This window comes from Perognathus longimembris, chromosome 20 (genome assembly GCF_023159225.1).
Source record: "Perognathus longimembris pacificus isolate PPM17 chromosome 20, ASM2315922v1, whole genome shotgun sequence".
In the NCBI taxonomy this organism is placed as follows: Eukaryota; Metazoa; Chordata; class Mammalia; order Rodentia; family Heteromyidae; genus Perognathus; species Perognathus longimembris.
The window spans coordinates 34,903,905-34,919,736 of record NC_063180.1 but is presented as its reverse complement, the minus strand read 5'-3'; positions in this window follow the sequence as shown (position 1 = coordinate 34,919,736).

Genomic DNA, 15,832 nt, shown 5'->3' with positions numbered 1-15,832 from the left:
TGATTATGTGTCTTGTTGTAAATAAAAATACATCAACGTAGCCTGGAATTAGCAATGTTCTGAATTCTGCTCAGAATAATATTCCTCATTTTGCTCAGTTACAATCTTTGAAGTACTTCTGGATTTGTTGTTTCTTTATCTCTAAAATAACCACACATGGAACAAAAAGCTGTGTAGCTGCAATTCTTCAAGGAACATGAAAAACGATGTGCTACTTATATCCAGGTTATTTAAAACCATGACTGTGTCTTCAACTAAACTCTGTGCAGAATATAAGACTTGGTTCCTAAGTTGACTCATGGGTTTGAATTGCTTCCCTGCAGATTTATTTCACATCATCAGTCTCTATCACATCTTAATTTTCTCACCTTTGAATCTAATTGCTTTACCTTGAGGTCTAGGGAACTTCCACCCACAAGAGTGGGAAAGCAATAAACTAATTTGGAAGTACACCAAAAGACAACTCTGGGTTGCTTGTTTGTTTAATGATTATTTGGGGTTTGAACACACATATATTTTGAGGTGATCTTTAGCAGAAAAGAGAAAACCTAGAGTTGAAAAGCCAAACTCCATAAATTGTGGAGGTCACTTCAGACAAACTGTGCCATGAAGTGCCACCTGCTGTCACCCAGCCCTGGAGATATTTTGTGCCTCTTGAAGGAGAGAGAAAAGCTCCCCTAAATGAGGACACTTACCTTCAGCACCCTGGGACTCCTTCACCCTTTGATGTATTAAAATATTTAATCAACATCAAATGCTGCTGCCCTATTTAGACACGTGCTTTATTATCCTCTGCATTATTCTACAACCCGCCTGCTTCTTAATGTGACCTGAAGCCCAAGCCGGCATTTATTACAAATTCCAGGCTTCTGGCTAAGCAATTAATCACTGACACCAAGGAATTTTCTTCTCTTCAGGTAGGGAGCCTATCCAAAAAAAAAAAAAAAAATAGAGGAAGAAGAAGAAGGAAAATAATCAGGCTAATTAATTCTTATCTGCAAAGAGCAATTAGATAAATGACCTCAAAAAAAAAAAAAAAAAGATTTGTCACCCCTAGTGAGACACTCAACTTTCTAAATAGGACTGTGGCAGCCTCTTTTCACTAGGCGAGATACTGTGAAATGGAGATGACAGAGAAGGAGGGGAGGGGAAGGAAGGGGGAGCAGGTTAATTAGAATGAAGACCAAGGAAAACTGGAGAGAAAGAGAGAACAAGAAGGAGGGAAAGAGCGAGGGAAGGAGAGAGAAAAAATTGTGTTGTGATCTGTGATCTTTTCTCCCTGTCCACCTCTGTCTGAGAACATAGGCAGACTTAAGAAATGCAGATAGAAAGTTAACTCAAATTTCCAGCTACTACCACAGAATTCTATGTGCACATGGAAAAGAGCAAGTCCTCAAATTGAAGGGCGTGCTTGAGTACCTTCATTCCAAGAAGCAATCCAATTCAACCATGGTTTTTGCAAGTTGCAAAGCTGCATCTTTACCCAGCTAACAGCAGCCTAGGAAGGCACAAGAAGAGGGAGGTAGGTCATGGGTGATATATGTTTCCACTCAGATGAGTTGCTGAGAGAAGATGCTTCCTCTATGGAACTCTAATCAGATGATTATAAAGCCCAAGGCTGCCTTTCCGTAGGTGGGCAGTGTACCTGCAAATGAGCCTCTTATTAAACCGCCATGCTGGCTCCATGAAACGCCACTGGAAAATAGCCCATGTTGACAGCAAAGCATAGCATGGTGTGCATTCTATCTGTGGACTCGCCATCCCTAGACACATGAGTCACAAGTGTATTTGTGCCCTCTCTCATTTGGCAAGAAAACATAAAATACCTCATTGTGAATATATCTATATCTATAGACATAGAGACATATAAATATCTCTATATAAATATATCTCTATAAATATCTCTCTATAAATACATATTTATACAAATATATTCTATATGTATATGTAATTATTAAATATTTTAAATATATATTTTATATATAGATAGAGATATTGATATACATTTGATGTTTTTATATATGTCTACATTTTTTATTTGACATTGAAATGTTAACATCTAGAGCATTCAATTACTGTGTTTCCTTTCTTTGTTTCTGAACTCATAAAATGAGCTGAGACATCAGGAGGGAAGGCCCTGGAACATCTATCACAGACAGTGATGACCATGACAGTTATCAGTCCTGGCTTTGTCTTTGTCTCAGTCTATTTGCTGTCATTGTAGCAAAAGGCCTGAGGCTGTGTGTCTCACAGAAAGGAGAAGTCTATTTAGCTCACAGTTCAGCAGGTTCAAGGGTAGGGCATCCGTGTTAGCTGGGCACTGCTCAGGGCCTCCTGGCTGACTGTACATCACAGTCACAGAAATTAAGACTTGTGAAAGGGGGAGATCACTGAGCCAGAGAGGAAGCTGAGATGGACAGGGGATTGCCAGGCTTTTTCTGCGACAACAACCTTTCCCCAGGGCACCACTACAGAGCTCTGTGAAAACTACTATCATGTCTTTTGTGTGTGTGTGTGTGCGTGCGTGCGTGCATGCGTGTGTGTGTGTGTGTGTGTGTGTGTGTGTGTGCTGGGCCTGAGGCTTGAACTCAGGGCCTGGGCACTGTCCCTGAGATTTTTTTTGCTCAAAGCTAGTGTTCTGCCACTTGAGTCACAGCACCACTTCCAGCTTTTCTGGTTGTTTATTGGAGATAAGAGTCAAACAGACTTTCATGCCCAGGCTACTTTTGATCCTCATATCTCAGTCTCCTGAGTAGCTAGGATGACCGGTGTGAGCCATCAAAACATGGCATATCACTGTTGTGTGTGTGTGTGTGTGTGTGTGTATGTGATGAGTGTGTGTGTGTTTAAAATATATCTTAATGTTATATGTGGTATTTCTTGATGGTTTTGTTATACCTAGTGTGAAACATATGTGAAGTACCTGTATATGCAAAAACATACTTGTTCGCAATTTTGAAGGGTTTTTATGAAACTGGAAAAAAAATGAAGACCTTGTAGCTAAAGATAACCTGAAGTCTAACAAAATGAACACAGATACTGTGTTTGCACAGTGAAAGCCCCTGTGAAGCCAGGTAAATCTGGTCTCAAGATGATAAGGAATCCTCAGGTCGGTGAAGTTTTTTTTATGAATCTACCCTTCTCATCGTTTTTATATTGATAATAGTATTTTCTCATTTTCTCTATCAGAACAACAATGCCTAGTAGGATTCCTCTTTTTAAAATGTTAATAGGCATACTTTACTTACCAAAGAGTGACTTCAACCATGCTGATTCCAGAATTGCAGCGATAACCCAGAGAATCCTGGAAAAATAAAATTAATCGAGAAGATATATTAAACCAGCTATTTTTTTTCTCTCTTTGCACATTGACATATAGTTGACATTACCATAAATTCACTATTGGAAAGTAGACAAGTTAGTAGTTTTTTTGTTTGTTTGTTTGTTTGTTAAAGTATATTCAGGGACTGGGAATGTGGCCTAGTGGTAGAGTTCTTGCATAGCATGCATGAAGCCCTGGGTTCAATTCCTCAGCACCACATACACAGACAAAGCCGGAAGTGGTGCTGTGGCTCAAGTGGCAGAGTGCTAGCCTTGAGCAAAAAGAAACCAGGGACAGTGCTCCAGGCCCTGAGTCTAAGCCCCAGAACTGGCAAAATAAATAAATAAATAAAAGTACATTCATAATGTTGTGTAACTAACATCAATATCAAATCACACACACAAAATTTCTCATCCATTTGCATTACCATTTTATCTTTGCTCTAGTTTCTGGCAAGCACTCACTGGGTGTTTTCTGGTATTTAGGGTTTTCTTTGTGTGTGTGACTATGGTTGTGCATAATCTTACATTTTAAACTAAGTAGAAACACACAATACATGATCTTTTGTTACTGGTTTTTTTCATTTAACATGGTGTTTTCAATTTTCTTCTATGTTCTAACATAAAATAACCTCTTTTTTTGGTCAGTTGTGAGACTTGAACTTGGCCTGGGAGCTATTCCTGAGCTTTTCGGCTCAAGGTTGGCACTCTACCACTTTGGGCCACCAGCTCCACTTCCTTCTTTATGGTTGACAAACATTTATTTTCTTTTGATTGAATTAATACTCTGTCCTATGAACAGATCACATTTGGTTAACCCGTGAATGAGCCAGATAACATCTGGGTTGTTCCTGCTTTTTAGATATTACACATAATGCTATGCTTATGTCCATGTTCAATCAGCTTCTTCTGTGTGCATAGGCTCTGAATCCATACACTCAGCCAACTCCAGACGGGAAACAGTCCTTGAAATCGCATCTATCCTGAACATATACAGACCATTTTCATCATTATCCCTCTGTGTGTGTGTGTGTGTGTGTGTGTGTGTGTGTGTGTGTGTAGCCTTTACATTGTATCAGATAGTTCACCTGAAATCTAGAGATAAAATAAGTGGCGATTATCTTCTGACTTACTGGCTATCTAACTAGCTTCTTGTGTTTCTGCTAAAGGGCTTTTGTGGAAGGAAATCTCCTCCCCCCCCCCACCCCCAACAAAAAAGAAAAAAAAATCTCTTTGTTTAACTAATTTGAATTCAAAACTGACTCTTTAAGCTCCAGTATAGGCGGTATTCCCCTTTCTCTTTGGATTTCCTATGGAACGTGTAAGCAGCGATGCTCAATTAGTACTTGACAAATGGTATGAAACACTAGTTCAGCTCTGCGAGCGTGCGTGCGCGCGTGCATATACACACGTGCACGCGCACACAGGCAGGAACTGAACTGAAGGAAGTCAGTTCAATGGGGATGGATGGAGGGCGGTGTGGGAGCCAAAAGGACCCCCTTTCCATTCCATCTGTCCACTTAAAAGCTGGTGGGCTTGCTTGGCAAGGTCATCGCCTTTGTCCCATTGCTCAGGGGCTCCGGATGCGACTTTGCAAGCACTGCTGTTGACTTTCAGAGAAAGATCTTTCCCCCTGGCGCCCATGCCCGGTCCCCAAGCCTCCTGGAACGGGGAGTTGTGTGGAGTGCTTCAGGCTCCCGTGGCTGAAATGATCTGAGCTGACACCAACACTCCAGGCAGGCCTGGCAGCCACACGCTCGGCCTAACTTAGGTAAACATGGTGGAGATGACAGCATTCTCCTACCCCATCTGCAGCTGCAAGGGAATCCATTATTTCTCCATCCCGGGGGGGAAAGAAAAGGTCGTGGGCATCATTACTCCTAGGCAAATGTAACTGACTCCATCACCTACCCTAATTTGCTTGCCATAATTATAGGTCGCTCACCCGCTTTGTTATTTTCAACTCCCACCCTTTTCCCTCTCCTCCCTAGTTTATTTTTTTTTCTTATCAATAATAAATGGAGTCTGTGACTCACACGGCTGTAATATTTGGATATTATGGAACACATGCTAATAATAACAAGGTAAACGTCAGAAAAAACACCTTAGTTTTATCAGCTGGTCAGATGCTCTATTAGGCAGCCAGTGAAGAGTTCAAGTAAATTGGTTATGTTAATATCCTGTAGTACTTAGGAAAGACGAGGAGTTCGCAATTAATTTTTTTTTTCCAAGCTGCAGGCCAACAGGCAAATTTATATTCCCTCTTTCTCCACGGGATCAAACTAAGAGAAGGTGAGGGAGGAAAAGGAGCTTCAAGTAGCTTTCCAGGAACTAATTGAATGATGCTAAATAAAGCCTAGAGAAAAGGGGGAAGAGGGGAGAGGGTGCACCCAACAACGAACAAACGCGCTGCTCTTCCCCATTCATTCCCGTGACAGGGCTTTTGCAACTTAAACCTGTTTTATTAATTATGTTTGACATTTCCTTAATTAGTTTCATTTACATCCCATCAGCCCCCTAACCGATGGTGGCTCCATACATCATCTTACTAGAGGAACAGGATGCCTACGGAATTATAACAACAGACAATTTTATGGGACTTAGAGGAAAACGAGTGGACAGTTCTTTGCAATTTTACCTAGCTTTGTAGTAAGGAGGAAAGGGGTGGACAATCAGAATCTTGTTTCCTGAGTATCTAACATATATGAATATATTCATAAGTAGATTTTAAGTCATCCAAGTCATAGATGTGTGTTATATGTGTATATGTAGATAGATAGCTACTCATGTGGATTAATCAGTCGTAGGTTTTACCAAATCTTAAAAAAAACTGCGAAATTAAAACAAAAGAGATATAAGCCTGAATAATTAAAAGGAGACCATAAAACATAGGAGAAATTTCTCTCCATCCTTACCACCTCACATCTTTTGATGTCACCAGCCAACTGTCTCTACTTGCTCTTTCCTTGGGAACTCAGCCAACAAACACTCAGACGTGAGCTCTAGGCTTACTGAATCCTTAAAGGTACGAGGTTGCACACAGTTAGTGAATCAATACATCGGGAGCCCCAGGTCCTATTTGCCTGTGACTATGAACCAGCCTTGTGCTTTTGTGTGGATGATAGAATCATCTGACAGGTACTTGCAGGCATAAAGCACTGTGTCCAGGCCGAGCTAGTGATTCTTGCTCACATCTTACATCTGAAATGAACAACTCTTGATGCCCATGGTTTTGGGTCTATGCTTTAAGACTCTGACTTCTAGTCCACAGATATTTCAAAGAGAGCCCTGAGCCTTTATCTCACATCCTATTTCAGGGTCTTACAGCCTATGTAGAAAAATGGCATCTTCCCACTTCCGATTGTCTTGTTGAGTTTCTTGGCATAACGTTTCTTCTCTCTCCTGACTGCCTTTTCAAGCTTGGCCACTTGCAACCAATCTTTTTTCCCTTTTGGCTTAGTTTCCTTGATGTGACGACTTCTTTCTACCTCATTCCTAAAGTGACCTTTGCATAAAATATATTTTCAGACTCAATATATGATATAATGTGTGTGTGCGTATGTGTGTGTGTGTATGTGTGTGAAATAGAACACCTGAGGATGATAAGATGAAGTTAGTATCACGGCCAGTTACACAAAATGGTGAGCCATCTCCCAATTGCTACCACTAATCCACCATGCATTGCTTTCATACCCAAAAGTTCTCATTAATTTTGATTGGAATTATAATCTAAGGCTATGACAGCTGTCGAATTTATGACTTTTTATTGAGCAATTGCTAGTTGTGGCAAATGCTCCTCTCCACCCTGCCCCATGTTTCAGGCTGAGCTTCAGCGATTATAGCTGATACTGCTTCTAAGTATGGAACTCAGCATGTACCTCAATTAAATGGTAACTTTGACTTGGATTAATTTATAACACTTTAATGAGTACCAGCGAACCAGAAATACCACATTATTCATTATTGAGTATATTAGAGTTTATATTAATGGATCTCTTATTTCTCTAATCACCAAACATTTCTCTTTCTTTCTTTCTGCATCTCTATTTTTCTTTAGGTTGGTGCTGGTGTTCTCTTATGGAAAGAAAGAAAAATAAAGAGAAGAGAAGGATAGAGAAAAGAAGGAAAAAGAGGGAAAGGAAAGAAAGAAAAGAAATCATCAGTCTGTGAAACAGGAATTTTTGAACTGGTTCTCACCTGTCAAGGTTCTCCAATTTATCATCACCATTGTCTTTCTTTGCCAAATGACACCAGTATTCAGTGTAAAGCCACTAGGGCCATTTTCTGTTCTTCAATTTCGATTCCATAATTCCATTTTACATATGTATTTAGTGAAAGTACTTTTGAAAAAAAGCTCCTTGCATCCAGAGAGATAGGACAGAGGCCAATGAGGAGATGACATGGGATGTGGAAACTACAAGAGGGCTCATGATCTCAAGGCCCATTGAGGGCTCTTCACTGGGGTCACAGCAATAAACTTAAATAGACTCTTTCTGTACTAGATAATTATATGCTGCCTTCTGACATTCCCTCTGAATTCTTGGTGATGCCAGCTCATTACACAAAGCCCTAAGCCATCACTCTTGTCTATTCTCTACTCCATTGGCCTTCCTTTGGAATTTGAACAAAGATCAGAAAGGTGAATGAATGCTCAACATTTTCTCCCAGCCTGGGACGACTCTGCATGTTCCACACTTGTTTTTTCTTTTTCTTTTCTCTTCTTCGGGCAGGCCCTAAGGGTTACTGATGGCCTACACTGCCTGTTCATCTAAATATACATATGTGCATATGTTTATGAATAATATATACATATATATATGAATGATTGATTTGTTCACTAACTGAACATTCAAATGGAATCTGAAAATAGACCATGGAAAGCATCTAACACAATTAACGGCCTGTCCCATCTTCTGTAAAACAGTGTTCATTTACGAACACTGCTGTGTGTGATCTGAAATATCATCAAATGGTGAAAAAAAATATTTTGCTGTCATATGCTGTCACATACTGTCAGGAAGCCTTGTGCGATGGCCACCATCGAGTTGAATCCGATTAAAAGATCAGCAAACAAGGCAGGTTTAAGAGTACTTGACCCCATCGATGCAGTGCCTAGAAGTACCTGTCAGCATTTTGGGGGTCCTAGGCTGTGACAGTATGCTTTGTGCAGCTCACCAATGGAGGGGGTTGGTGACATCGTGCAGAAGAAAGAGCAGATTGATGTGTTCAGCTTTCTATTTTCAAATACGATTTTACTACTGCAAAGATGGAACTGAAATTTAAGTCTAATTACACCAGCTCCATAAACAATGAATTATTCAAGATGAACCGCCCAGTTTTATGGAGACATGTGTGTAATGTGCATATGTTCACCTCTATCTACAAATATAGGTGTGCTCGAGATGGAGAAATTAAATCAAGCTTCTCTTCAGGATGTTAGAATTCCACAATGGTTTGTATTTCCAAGAGTCTGTAGATAAATATTTATGGAATTGGGGGCATGGAACTCCATAAAGCCTTACTGAGAAAAAAAATTTCAGAACTAAAAGCAAATAAGAAAATTAGAATTCCTTTGTATAACAACTTGTGTAATTAAAGAAAAGAAGCTCTGTGTAAGAATGGTATGGGATCCCTTTGTATACGTATTTGTGTGTTCAGGAATGGGAGGAGGTAGAAGAAATAGAAGGACAGAGACTAGTGTTTATTCTTCTGCTTTATAATCCTGTGGCAATGTATAGGAACAGTGATGGTGAACCTAGCCTGTGTGAAACATAAGCTTAGTAAAATTAATATTTTTCCACTTATACTGCGCATACTGACTCCACTTTCCCTGTGATTCATGAGGAGGAAAGACATATCTTGCTTTCAGCAACTCTGTCCCAAGAATGTCCATATATTTTGCCTTAGGCAAAATTGAAAATTTTTTTGGGGGTGTCCTTGTTTCAAATTTACACATTTCACAGGAAAATAAAAAGAAATCTTTCCTAGATAGAACCAGACATCTTCCCCATCTGTGAGAAGTGATATTAAGTTTTTTTAAGTGTTTCCTTTTATAAAAGTCCTCAATTTTTCAAGTAATCTTTTTCCAAATTATAGACATATATATTCATGAAAAATGGACAGATAAACTTGGACAAATGTGCATTGCCAACAACTTTTGCAATTAACAGTCAATGAAGAACCAACCCTAAAGTTTCCAAAACTATGCTCAGTCAGAACCTCTCTTCTGTGGTCACTTAGGCTGCATTCTAAAATCAACTCTACGTCCTCTTGCTACCTGGTTTCTATCACTCAACATTATGTTAGTGAAAGTTGTCTGTATTTCTAGATTTAGTGGTGATTCGTTTCCATGGCTGTATTGTATTCCTTTGGTCAGTTACATAAACCATGGTGTAATTCTATAATCTTCTGTTGATCCACTTTGGATTGGTTTGCTATTTGCTTTACTTGTAAGTTGCTTTATTTTGCTGCTTATTTCAAGGGTTTATTGGTATGCATGAATATACGACTCTTTGGAACATACTAAGAATGGAGTCTCATAACATGAATACATTGAGTTTTAGGATGTGTTACAAGGTTTGCTATGACATTTGCATAAAATTATATCCTTCTTATATAAAAGTTCTACTTCTTGGGTTGGGGGAAGGAGGGAATTTGAGCGAGAATAATTCGCTATTATTTATCTCCTTTTTGTTTGGGTCTAAAGTCCTGGCTGCCTTAATACCTATCTCATATCAATTTCAGATCCATTCCAGGTCTAAAGATGAAAAGCAAATGAATAAATCTTCAAGAAGATACAGTTGTAGAATTCCATCACAACTTGGGGCAGGGGCAGGGGGGTGGAAAAAAAAAGAAAAAAGTGTTTTCCCCCTTTTGGTGATACTGATAGAGCCCAAGGCCTTGCTTATGAAAGATTCGGCTGCCCAAAAAACTGAATGGAAAAATGTCAAAACCACTACAACAAGAGTTTAATAGACACTTCAACATGGGAAATGAATCTAAGAGAGAATACATCACTCACTAGTCACATTATACATGTATTAAAAGTGTATTGTAGGACTGCTGTGCTAGAACCCACCAAACTGGCTTAGATAAAGATAAGCCATGCCAGTTGTTAGCAAGGAGGTACCATTGGAGCCAGCTTTATCTTCACATTGACTATCTGTGTACGACACTTTTGTTTCTTAAATTACCCAAGAGTCCAACATCTGGAGAGATATTATAATGCATCGGAGAGGCTAGAAAGGTCACTTGCATGGAGAGAATTCTGCACATTCCAGCACCACTGTCCATGTCTTCGTGCAATGCAAACTAATATTGGGGGTTTGAAAGTTACTACCATTCCCTAAAATTGTATACTTTTCAGATTAGTATACCACAATAACTTAACAACCGAAAAAGTTAAGTAATAAAAAAAATGACTAGCTTTTTGCCTTTGGGTTTTAGGAGACCTCTCATTACATATAATGTCATGGCATATTGACTGACAGGCTCTCTGATGGATTGTCATTTGTGACAGAATGGCTTCAATTAAATTGATAACAAGATGACATGTGTATGTTGTTGGGATCAACTCAGTCAGGCCCTGTTTTTCTCACAGTGACACTGGCTTTAAGGGTCAAATTCTTAGTTATTTTATGAGAAATTATTTGCTTCTATTTATGTTCAGAGTCAAAGCAGATGTTCATATGAATTGCTTCCAAATATAAGCATGAGGGACTCTTTTTGGAAAAGGGTTTTTCTTTGGCCAGGATCCCATATGTGCCATGCATGCTTCACAGATTCCATCCTGTGTGTGTGCGCACACACACACACACACACACACACACACACACACACCATGCATGTATGCACATACTCACCTCTCTCTTCCCTCTTTCTTTATTTCCCAATGGTGAGTTCAAGTAAAAGAATAATCTCATTTCTTTTAAAAAGGTGTAGTTGTGGCCAATGGCTCCTGCCTGTAATCCTAGCTACTCAAGGAGGCGGGGATCTGAGGATCAAGGTTCAATGCCACCCCAGACAGGAAAATCTGTGAGACTCTTATCTCCAATTGTCATCAGGGAACTGGAAGTGGTGCTGTGGCTCAAAATGGTAGAGTGCTATCCTTGAACAAAAATGCTCAGGAACAGCTCCCCCCGACAAAAAATTATAGTTGTATATTTCTTATTAGTACTGAAACTCCTATTTTTACTCATAAAATATTGCTAATTAAGCTTAACCTATACCACCAATTTTCTAATCACAAACTCTATTAGTACCTTCTTGTTTTGACCTAAATTTGATCTGCAGAGATGGCATCCTGGTGACCTTTTTGCCCCTGATCTGCTTTCCTCCCTGAATTATCTTAAGTCATGCTACCCAGATGGAGAGACTGATAGTTTGATTGCTAGATGGATGCTCTCCAGACAGAAGGAAGAACTGAGAAGGAAACATAGGGAAAAGCTAGGAACAAAGTAAGATGGTCATTTTAGAGGAAGTTGTGCCTTCCTTTAATCTTCTGGAGATCTCTGCAGTGTAAATGGTATTACAGATTTTACCCTTAAGACAGTGTGGCTGGGTCTGTGGTCCTATAAACACCTAGCCATTGTGTGTGGGGTATTGATGGGACAGATTGAATAAATTCTCTCTAGTCCCTTAAGGGAAAGTTTGTGGAGAGTAACAACTGTGGAAGTTAGCAGTCAGTACTTACAGATGCAAGAGCCACCCAGACAAAGTCTAAACACCAGGGGGACAGCTGGTCTTCCAGAACACAAATGCAGCAGTGTCATGATATCACTCTTCTGCATAATGCCTTTCTTCTTGAGAAAAAAAAAATCATCATTTACTGCACCTTACGTGACTCTTGCTATCATTCATTCTATTAGTCACAAATTGTCTTCGAAGGTACTAGTTGTCACACTTCTGTACGGTTGTAAGGATGGAGTAGACGGCTTGGAACAGAGGTAGGTCTCATGATCAGAGACCTGTTTCCATCTTTGCACGCAGCTCTTTGTATCCTCCTCTCCTGAAAACGAATGCTGTGATTTGTGTAAATGTCCTCCAAAAGTTTGTGTGTGAAAGGACCCCACACTGGTGCAGTAGAGAGATGGCGAAACCTCTAGGAGGAAGAGGCTAGTGGGAGGCCTTTAGGTCACTGAGGCCAGAACTTCTTTCTTTTTTTTGTTGTTTTCTGACCAGTAGGTGAGCATCAGGCTGTCTTATAGGTTCCCTGCACCATCTTAAATTCCCACCTGCTGGGTCTTGGATTGGAAACATGAAACTCCTCCTCTTGATACATGAATTATCTCAAGTATTTTGTTAAGAGTGACCAAAAACTAATATAATGAAGAGCTGGAAATTCATCTTCTCTGCTATCTTCACAGAAGCCTTCCCCCCCCACACACACAGTTATTTTATTTGTTTGCTCGCTTATTGTTATTGTAAAGGTGTTGTATGGAGGAGTTATGGTAACAGTGTCACCCCTTCTCTTGCTCCTCTCCTAGTTTTTCCCTCCTGGCTCCCTCCCCTGCAAGTTGTGTTGTTAATTTTCAACCTAGTGTTCAATGAGTATCACTGCTGCCTTTGTTCACTCTTTGTCCCACCATTTCTGTGCTCTCCTCTTGCCCTCTCCAAAACAGATAAAATTATGAACACACAAAAGGTACAGAAAACAAAAACAGCAGCAAAGGACAAAATGTAACCACTTCTAATTTCCATTTCTTCGAGTTCATTTCAATACATGTCACCTTATATGATCCTTATTTTCTAGTTTTGATTGCCTTGGTGACACTAACCACACTGCATCATATCTCTTGAGTTGGTTTTACTTGTTGATGGACTATCTCTGTTGTATGTCACCTCTATGAAACCAAATATCTCGACTTGTTTTACCAGGTTAATCTCCACCACCTGGGGAAAGTATTGGATACTTAGGATTGGTATTTAAGAAAAAAGAAATGGACAACTCAGTATAGGAATGTAGCATACTGTAATTTGGAGAACTTAAATTTTGGTAATCATTTATCTTGACATAAGCACAAAAATATATTCAGTATCTCTTTTGAAATGCACTATGTTTCCTCAAGCACTGCACACAACATTCACCAGTACAACACATAACAATTTAATGAAATCACCTTCTTGAATTGGTAATATCTACATTTCAGCCACAAGTTAGAGAACTCCAGAAATATGTCGCCATGTACTGTAATAACACATCCCAGGTCAAGACAATGAGCTACATAAGCCCTCTGCTCAATATAACTGATATCTATTCAAATTTAAAAACAGAAGTTTCCTAACTTGGTTTAACAGTGGGTTCCCCAAAAAGCCAGTGCAGATTCTGAGTTCCCAGCTGTCTCCCAACAAATGAACTGATGACCAAGAAGTCTTTTGTTATGGTTATTATTGCATGAAGATTTCCTTATTAGTGTTATTTTTTAAATACTTAAATAGGTGTGCAAAGAGCTTTCAATTCAACATGTCAGTGTATGAGTACAATGCACCTTGATCAATGTTACCCCTCTCCTCCTTCTCCCCATCTCTCCCAATCCATCCACCTCTCAATTTACTTAGTACCATTTTCCCACCTGGGCACTGAGTATCATGACTTCTTGTCCCATTCCTCTTCATTCAGCTGCCCCTCTCTCCTGGACCACCCCCTCCTCCTCTACTACACAATGTTCTAGCTCCAAGAGGTCATTATATGCACACAGTATGCAGAATGGCACAACCCTTTCTGGAAAGAACTAGCTGCTGATGTGTGGGGGCTTAAATACCATTGGCCAGGGTGTGGGGCCCGGAGACACCTTGACTCTCAGCTTGAGAAAGGGAAAAATCATGGAAAGTGGAAATGGGGAGAGGGGCAGTAATTTCCTCATTGTTGGCTGACACCTTCTGACTCCAAAACAGCTTCATTGGAAAAGGATGTCCTTGGGTCTGTGTGCAAAGTAACCTTTGAGGATGAAAGGCCACTTGAAGTCCTGGAGAAGTGGTGGGAGTCAGCTCTGAAAGGCAGCTGGGCATGGGGGATCCAGGAAAGATGGGGGTAAGAGTCCTGCTGAGTTTAATCTGACCAGTGTATCCATCACCCAGAATGATACAAATCAGCCATTACTGGATCATGCAGAAGCAACTCTGCTACCTGCGATTCCTCCTTTGCTTTCTGAACCTCTTTCCAGCTCAGCCTAATGAATTGTCAGAACTGTCAGAGAGCTCTAAGGAATGACAAATGTCTATGATTTGCTGCCGCCGCTGCTATTTCACCAGAAACACCTGATGTATGTAGTCTTGCATTCTTCAGTTTCGAATTAGAGACTTAGAAAACAAAATCAACCTTGATAAATATAGCAATTTTTCCCCTCTGTTCTGGAAGCTGAAGTGAATGGATTATTTTTTTTAAAGATAAAGAACTCTTTTTTTTTTCTTGTAGTATATATACACAGCACAGGGTAAAACTCAAACAAAGAGCTAATATCTCATTAGTGGAGAAGGGTGTGGATAGTAATCATCAATTTAAGAATTAGTGTTCTGTTTGCATACATACTGTCAAGATTAATAATCAGTTTCTTCTGAAGGAAGTTGTGCTGCTTTGATTCATGTCATTAGGGAAGCCACAGAATTGAAAACCTTGGATTTCTGTTGTGGACATTAAGGATCAGCTAACACCTCATAGGAGCACTGGTGACATTTACTTAGAGTTAGAGAAATGGGAGCAAGTTTGATTGATTATTTAATGTTCTAAAAAGTACAGAAATATCTTTTTTTTACTAATAAACTCCACTAGAGATATGAGATAGAGATAGAGATATGCTATTCCAGACCTTTCTATATTAGATTTGATTAACACAGACTTAAAGTTAATTTTTATATATATTACATGACATATATAATAGATATGACATATATAATATACAAATATTAATGTTTTAAATAACTAAAAAATTAGTAAAAATATGAATAATGAATGCAAATATGAGTAAACAAGAATAAATGAAGTATTTGAATCTTGGAGATTTTCTATTATATTTTATGCATGAGTATGTGTTCTAGTGATGGAGTGTTCAAACTGATATTTTTAAATAGATTTATTCACCTTAATTCTCTCCCAATGTTTATTTTTTCCATGCAATAAGCTCACATGAGTGCTAACAGATAGAAAAGTATACAATGCTTTTAGGGATCCCAACACCCCTGAATAAGTGTCTAATTAAAGCTTATCAACTGACTGGGCGCTGGTGGTTCACATTTGTAATGCTAGTTTCTCAAGAGGCTGAGATCTCACCAGGGCAGGAAAGTCCATGAGACCCTTATCTCCAAAAAGCCGGAAGTGGAGCTGTGGCTTAAGTGGCAAAGCACTAATCTTGAGAGGAAAAAAAAGCTCAAAGACAGTGCCCAACCCTGGAATTCAAGCCCTAGAACCAGCATACACACACACACACATGCACACACAAAATGGCAGACATGACACAGACAACATGAAGCCCATGATGGCATTACTGGGTCCCAGCTCTAAACTTTCTTCTCATAA